The sequence below is a fragment of the Podarcis bocagei genome, assembly GCF_964188305.1.
Source record: "Podarcis bocagei genome assembly, chromosome: 1".
NCBI classification, from domain to species: domain Eukaryota; kingdom Metazoa; phylum Chordata; class Lepidosauria; order Squamata; family Lacertidae; genus Podarcis; species Podarcis bocagei.
Window position 1 is genome coordinate 31267247 of NC_138125.1, and position 8689 is coordinate 31275935.

The following is an 8689-nucleotide window of genomic DNA, read 5'->3' on the forward strand; positions in this document are numbered from 1 at the left end:
GTTAAAAGAAAAGAAAAGAATACAACTAGATAAAATTAAGGGTGAGGATTTGCTGAATTAAATTTGAAATTGGAATGCAGAAAGGGGAGGTATGAGGAGGTCGGTGAAGTAAGTTTTAAGAAAATAAGGTTTTGAAATTATACTTGTTTGTTTTGTGTTTGTTTGTTTGTTTGTTTGTAGTGAGTATGTTTATATAACTTGTGAAAATTCAATAAATATTATTATAAAAAAAACACCAAAAATTCCTTGGCGAAGGTGGTCAAAGGCCTAGTGGCTGTTGATTTCACTGCTGGATTGTTTAAGAAGGGGTGTAACTGATGATGTGTTAGCCAAGGTATTTGGGTGTCCCCTAGTTTGTCTTGCATTTCTTCTGTTGGTATGGGTTTGTTGGTTTTGTAGAAGTCTTTTAGACAATGTAAACCTTTGGCTTGCCAGATTTTTATCTGGAGGTTTTGTGCTGCGTGTTGGAATTGTGGGTGACAGGCCAGCAGGGTTAGTGGGCATGGGGATAGTGTTATGTACTGAAGTTCTCACCCTGGGCAAGCAGGGGGATACTGTAGATAGTTTTCACTCAGGTCCACATATGCAAATAAGGGATTGAAAGTGATGTTCAGTGATTGGATAGTTACAGAAAATGGTTACTGTTGCGTTCTAGTGGAGCTTTATATCAGCAGGCTGGCTGAACCCTTCAGTTCAGTTCAGTTATGTTCTGGCCTGTGAATAAACAAGAGCTGTTTGAAGAATCGCTGTGTCGTCTGATATGTTCACCCACAACTTAACAGATAGCTTGCCTACCTTTCCCTTCCATGCTTTAAAATGATGCATTTTAACTGAATGAGTAAATGAATGTGATGCACCTGTATCAGAGACCTTGTAACAACCTGTGTTCACCCTGAGAAATTACTTTATTAGTATTATGTCAGCATTTTCGAGTCGGCTCCTGCAGCATCACACATTCTTTGAAGAAAAATGTTTAGGAGTTAAAAGCAAAAACTGTGCAACACTTTGTTCTCATGCCTGGGAAGAAGCCCATTTGGGGGTGGGGGTATGCTGTTTAGAAGGTGATGCCAGGGACTGTCACATGATCCCATCAAATGCATGTCAAAGCTGTTTTGCTCCAATAATGCTTAAACAGGTTCCTACTCAGTGGCACTGAACCAAAATGGCCTTGTAAGCGTTGAAGTGCCTCAGATCAACCAGGCAACAAACACAGGAGGGAGTGGGTAGGGGAAGGGAGCAAAATCAGAAGAAACAAAGGAACTTGTAAGATCCAGATGTATCCAGGAAATCTTCATAAATTCTCCCCCCCCCAAAAAAATTTTTTTATTGATTTTCCAAATTTATAACAAGCATCAAAAAAGAAAAAAGAAAACAAACAAACATAGATCCTAACTGTAATAGTTCCATTTTTGTTAACATTATTGGGTGACTTCCTCGAATCCCCCTGGCTGAATTTCTATGTATATCATTGTAACGGTTTTCCAAAACTATTTTCACATAAAATTTACTTAGTCAATTAACATCTTTCTTTCTTTTCATTTTAACTTTAAACATATTGTTCTATGACATCACATATTTAAATCCTAGGCCAATCTGGTACTTGCAGGTATTTCTAGTTAAATTATCTTAGCATATTTAGCTAAATAATCTTTAATTTTCTTCCATTCCTCCTGGTACTCCTCCTCCTTCTGGTCATGGACTCTTCCTGTCAGGTCGGCTAGCTCCCAAAAGTCCATCAGCTTCATCTGCCATTCCTCCACTGTTGGCACTTCTAGTGTTTTTCAATTTTTAGCCAGCAAAATCCTAGCAGCAATTGTGGCATACAAAAACAGTCTAACATCTTTCTTGGGCAATTCCAAACCTATTATTCCAAGAAGAAAGGCCTCTGGTTTCTTAATAAATGTATATTTCAACATTTTTTTTTTAATTCATTATAAATCTTCTCCCAGAAGTCTTTCACCTTGGGGCAGGTCCACCACATATGATAAAAGGTGCCTTCTTTTTCTTTACATTTCCAACATAGATTATCACTCTTGTGATAAATCTTTGCTAGTTTTACAGGGGTTAAGTACCATCTATACATCATTTTCATAATATCTGGAAATCTTCATAAATTCAGATACAAAGGAGAATGGAACAATTCCAGCAAGTTGATTCCATACATGGAATAAGAACTTATTTTTGCAAAATGCATAGCAAATACCAGTGTCCTTGTTTTGTTTTCAGCCTGTGGTTCGCACATGATAAAGGAGTATTCCTGCCTTCACGCTGTAAGCAATTTGCTACAATAATGGGTGAAGGTTGAACCTCAATCATTGTTTCCTTAACTTCAAAACCTTACTAGGAATCTGTGACACAATCATGGACTTTTGAGCAATCACCCAGATTTATTTTCACAGATGTTGCACAGAGGTTATGCAATGCCGCCATCAAGTGCTTGTTATCGTCCTGCGGAGTTTTTTGTATTAGAAGAGTTATTCTAATTAATGCAGATGGAGTCCAGAGAGAAAAGAAACAGATAATACCTTGATGAGAGAATTTTAACAAAACAGAGTATACTTTGAGGAGAAAGAAACAGAGAGGTCTTGTATTTTATAGCATGTCTTGTACAGAGAGCAGGGAGACATAGATGCAGATACAGAGGAAAGGCACCTTCTGAATAACACAGCCAATCAGAGCTCAAGTTCTCAGAAAGCATCATGCCACTGACTAGTTCCTAGGCAACACCTACACACACACAGACAGCCACACATGGTTGGCTGATTAACTGTCAGTAGAATTAACCCAAAGGTTACTGACCAAATGATCCCTGCTGTACTACTTCCAACGTTTTGTCACTTTTCTTACTGCCGAAGTCTAAATTTGGATTCTTTTGGAAATGGATTTGCTACACAGAAACACTATGTTAGTGTTTCTGTTTCTTGTGATGCACCCACTTTCTTTGTGGTGAGTTATGAAGGTGCCCTCTTATCACACAAAGCTCATATACAAATGTGTGAGAGAGCTGCACAAAAGTGAAATGGTGCTGCAACGCCCTTTAATTCTGCTTTTCTGCATGTTGGGCAAAACATATTCTAGCTCTCTCACTCACATGTATATAGAGCGCATGGAAAGAACGAAAATAGTTTTAAAGCAATACTTTTCCCTGCTCACAAAAACAGCTAGAATAGCAATCCAGCGACCACCTGGGAAAGGTTTCAGTCACTGTGAACAACACACTGTAATTGTCGACATGCCATTGCCTTTTTAGCCTATCTTTTTCCTTCTCCTTTTGTTCTCTCCTGAGCTGCAACGAGAGAATATTTATGGGAACATTTCAAAGTCCGTGTTTATCTCACTATCTCCTTTCCAGGTGAGTGGAGCAAAACAAGTTCACCTTAGCTGATTTTTATTCAAAATTGTCGCCAAACTCTTAAAAGAATAGAAAAAATATATAATAAAAGGAGAGTCCCCCCCGCCCTGGTTTTTTGGAATAGTTTTTGAATAATCAGGAAATTCCAGTGAGACAGATTGCATAGAGCAGGCCAGGATTACCATGGCAACCGTAAGCAAGAGCCCAGAGAGTCAGGTAACAAAATTACAGTTGACTACAAGCAGCTTCACAAAATCTGGGCTGATTTTTTTTTTTAACCTTTGCAGTTGTGAAGAAATATCTCCTTTGACTCAATATAGTGGCATGAAGAGGACACTTTGACAGTGATGCTTCTGTTTGTGGTACAGAGATAGATTTCTAAATTATTGCAGTTAGTCTAAATCTTCATATATCAAATAGGAGTCTCCAGTAAAAAAAATTAAAATGCAGCTGTTTCATACCCTTGAATATTATTATTTTGAATTTAACTAAAGGGGCAATCCTATGGCAAGATCTGCCAGGATGAGTAGTTTAGGATGCAGTGGATCTCTGGCTCATCCTACAGATTCCTGGCTCAACCAGTGTCTTGAATTCCTATACCAATAATATAGAAAATTTTGCCACTTTGTAACTAAGCTAGGTTTTACTGCCTGTGCAATTTTTCTGACTGATGTATGGAAAAGCACATGAACCTGGCCTTTGATGGGTTTGTAAGTAAACAAATATGTGGTCTCCTTTCTATGTCCCGTCCCCCGCACCACTGGCAACTTAGAAAAGAACACCATTTTAAAGGCTTATTTCCCCTTTGCCAGGTTTAGGCAGAGCAGTAGCCCCACTGCTGAATGGGGTTTGGATCTGGTGTAACTCTATACTTGATTAATTTATTTACACCAACTTGATTTACACAAGCTTCCTGTGCATGCAATTGCTCCTTAAAACTGATTTCAAGTAATACACAGTATAAACTGCACATGCATGAAGTCTCTCTCCCTATGTGTATGTCCATTGCAGTTTCAGTTATTTGAAGCTATTGCATTTCAATTTTCCATTCTCCTTTCTGATTTATCACCAAACATTTTTTCCAGCAGTACTTTTACACTGAAAATAAGAAATTTTAAGGGACTTGTTAAAAAGCAATTGAGAAGGAACTTGGCAGTCGTATAAACACATACATAATAAATTGAGGTAAAATCTGCAGTAGCTTGGGCATAAAGTGGTTACTGGATGCTCATAGCTTGCATGTATTTTACAGGCAAAAGCTCTCCTTTACACAGAAGCACACCAGTCAGAAATGCTCTGTTCATCTTTATTTTGTTCTCAGGATCAGTTCCCCAAATCTCAAATGTAATGTACTGTATATGGAACAGTCCTCAGTTTCAAGGTTTGAAAGACGTCTGGCAAAACAGATGCTGAAATTACTTCTTTATGTGTGTTCATCATGGCATAGACAGATTTTTCAAAAATATAGCTATATATATATTAGATAGTAGCACTAAAAACCTGGTCTTGATTAGTGAAGGCCTAGTGTGGACTGATCCCCTTATTATTTGCAATTTGCTCACTTGAGCTAGGAATCCAACATTGTAAACTCAGATGAACACTCTCTACTGATACGAGATTTTTAAGTACTGTATATTTGAATTTAAACTATCTTTTCAGTTGAACTGCCCAAAGGGGACAGTCTTTGTTTCCCCTGTACAGCCCCTGAAATGTTAAAAGGATTGTGTGGTGCCGTTTTCTAGAACTCATGAACATCCATTAAGATATAATAATAATAATAATAATAATAATAATAATAATAATAATAATAATAATTTTTTATTTATACCCCGCCCATCTGGCTGAGTTTCCCCAGCCACTCTGGGTGGCTCCCAATCAGTGTTAAAAACAGTACAGCGTTACATATTAAAAACTTCCCTGAACAGGGCTGCCTTAAGATGTCTTCTGAATGTCAGGTAATTATTTATCTCTTTGACATCTGATGGGAGGGCGTTCCACAGGGCGGGCGCCACTACCGAGAAAGCCCTCTGTCTGGTTCCCTGTAGCCTCACTTCTCGCAATGAGGGAACCGCTAGAAGGCCCTCGGCGCTGGATCTCAGTGTCCGGGCTGAACGATGGGGGTGGAGACGCTCCTTCAGGTATACAGGACCGAGGCCGTTTAGGGCTTTAAAGGTCAGCACCAACACTTTGAATTGTGCTCGGAAACGTACTGGGAGCCAATGCAGATCTCTCAGAACCGGTGTTATGTGGTCCCGGCGGCCACTCCCAGTCACCAGTCTAGCTGCCGCATTCTGGATTAATTGCAGTTTCCGGGTCACCTTCAAAGGTAGCCCCACGTAGAGCGCGTTGCAGTAGTCCAAGCGTGAGATAACTAGAGCATGCACCACTCTGGCGAGACAGTTCGCGGGCCGGTAGGGTCTTAGCCTGCGTACCAGGTGGAGCTGGTAGACAGCTGCCCTGGACACAGAGTTAACCTGCGCCTCCATGGACAGCTGTGAGTCCAAAATGACTCCCAGGCTGCGCACCTGGTCCTTCAGGGGCACAGTTACCCCATTCAAGACCAGGGAATCCCCCACACCAACCCGCTCCCTGTCCCCCCAAAACAGTACTTTTGTCTTGTCAGGATTCAACCTCAAAGATGAATTTTGGAGGATTCAGGGCAGGTAGAAAACTCTGATATTTACAAATGGCCGATTCAGCATACCAGTACCATTATACTCTTGTTGAAATCTTATCAGAAGCCTGTCTCTGTTTAGAGACAGAGGCAGCAAAAGCGGTGATGGTCAACATTGCTATATCAAGGGGTCCAAGATCGCTTCCAAAATGTTTGCTATATTGCAGGTGGAATTCAATCTCATGCCAGTCAATTCCAGTTACACAAAGTTGAATTGGGGCTTCTGCACAACATAACTGCTTTCAAAAAATAAAAATGGATTTTTTTGCAGTCAGAAAAGTGGCAAGGGGAATGCACTGGAAAGTATGGAGCAACAAATGCTCGATGTGTTTTTGCACAACCTCCCTGCCAGCAAATCGGAGTGAATCCTCAGCGGGTGCCACAAAACCTCCAGGCACACTTTGCCCAAGCAAATCAGGATGTGAACACTGAATAAGCATGTCGTATGGAAGCGACTCAAGTGCTAAGATTTAAACCTCGTACAGCTGGCAATTAAAAGGCATTGCTCAAGAAACGCCCCGTTTCCTTCTGCACACCCTCACAGAAAGCCAACCCCAAAGAGGCAGGCTTGTACAGTATGTTGAGTTAATTTTGCTGGAGTGGCGCCTCAAGCCCCTTCCAAGTGCACTTCCTTCCTGCAATTCATGGGTTAATCTTTTCGAAAAGAGCATTTTTCATTTTACCATCTCAGGAAGGAGGAAAAGGAGGAAGGAGAAGAGAGAGAGGGGTGGGGGAGGACTGGCGAAGGGAAGAGAGAAAAACCCTGCAGAGCCGAGAGGCTGCAGATCACAGGGCCATTCTGATAGCCTCCCGTTGCCACGGCAACGGCAACGGCATTTATCAGTTCCTTATGAGAGCAGGCACAGCAAATCTGCATTGCACATGGCAGCCTTCCAGCCTTTCAAATGAAAGAGCACTTTGAACCGCTGCCAAGTGGGGAAGGAGCGGGGCTGTCAGGCCTGCTTAATGCCGGCGCGTTGAACTGGGGAGCCTCTCATCTTCCCAGAATCCTTCAGGGCTGCGGTGGGCAGCCTGCCAAGCCCTTAGCGGAAGCGAACGGGGAGAGCAGCCAGGCCTCAGCCAGGCACATTCACTGCGGAAGGGTGCTCAGAAATTTCCCACATGTGCCATGCCACAAAGGCAGACTGCACAATGGAAGCCAGAAACGCCACCACCTTCCTTCTTTCCCTCACTGCTGCTGGGGACACACACTAGCAAATGACCTCTTAGTAGCTGCCTGCAGAGAGAGAGAGAGAGAGAGAGAGAGAGAGAGAGAGAGAGAGAGACCAAATAGTCAAACCACCAAATAGTGACCACCCCACAGAAGGGGTGTGGGAAGATCGACATCAGTAGCAAGGGTGGGCCAGTTGTCACGTAGAGAATCTGCATATCTGGAAGGCAGGCCCTGTAATTGGGGGGACGGGTGGTTGTGGAAGTTCAGTGCCAACACACGAGCCCTGAAGCTAGGCATTCGATAGAACCAGCTCCAGTGTGCTTCACCAGGACTGGAAGCTTGGAAGGAGAGGGGAATGATGTTCTCTGCTTTCCCAAGGGGGTGTTGTTATACATACGGCCCGGTGGTGTGACTGCAAATCAGCCGGGGAAAGAGAAAGCCCGTCTAAAATTTCACCTCGCATTTCACAATCTTGCTGGATTGCCTGAGATAGGCTGCTATTCTTGCAGCCCCAGCGCTGCCTGCTTCTGCAAGGTGAAGATACAGCACTGGTGGTTGGACGAGATTGTTGTAAGAATTCAAGTTACAGCACAATCCTGAATGCAGCTCCTAAGAAACAAATCCCATTGAGTTCAATTGGTGTTTCTCCTAGGTAAGCCCATGTGAAAGGCAGTTTGTGTGCTTCAAATATTTATAGCCTACCTTTCCACTCTCAAATCTTCAATGTGCCTTACATCGCAGTCAAAATAGTTCCATAATTCGATTACACTGCAGCCAGAAGAATAAAGCCCAACAATAGCAGAATCGACAGCAACCTGAAGATCCAAATTTCCATCAAAGGTGCAATCCTTAGGCAGTAATCCTATATATGTCTACTTGGCAGTAAGTCCTTTTGAACAGAGTGCATCTATGTTCTGAGTAAACCAAGGATTGGGCTGTAAAGAGTGTGGATGTCTCTGGCAAGCATATTCTACCACTGAGGTGCCACAATAGGAGATACCCTGCAGTAGCTGCTCATCTGACTTCTGATGTCAGGGGCATCTAGAACAGGGACTCTAGATGACTGCCAGCAAACGGGAATACTCCTTCAAGAGAATGCATGTCAACAGTTTTGGACAGTTTACGCGCTTAATAAATGCTTAGCATTATTCATGTCCAAAACTCTTGACTGTGCTTGCATGGTGGAACATGTCTCTAAATGGAAATCCATTACATGCATTAAATCAGTCTCCCCCACCATCAACTCCCCATCAGCCCCCAGCCAGCATAATTAATGGTCATAGTAATGGGTGTTTTGGTCGAAAACATCTGGAGGGCACCAGGTTGTGGAAGGCTGCATCAAAAGGATTAATGAATCTCTGCCCATGAGAACTAGAAACTTTCCCTTTAAAAGTGAAACCTGATATCTCCTGGATTTGAATCAGGCAAAGTCATGTATGAATATATGTGTGCGGTGTCCGGGTTTGGATGGCAGCGTAAGAGGAGCCGG

At 42.4% G+C, this 8689-nt stretch overlaps 1 long non-coding RNA gene across 1 annotated transcript; it reads left to right on the forward strand.

The window, feature by feature from the left end:
- Positions 1 to 1207: 1207 nt before the first annotated feature.
- On the forward strand, positions 1208 to 4075 carry LOC308576134. Its single transcript, XR_014003116.1, has 2 exons — positions 1208 to 2904; positions 3640 to 4075. It is a non-coding gene; the product is annotated as an uncharacterized lncRNA (long non-coding RNA).
- The last annotated feature ends 4614 nt before the right edge of the window (positions 4076 to 8689 follow it).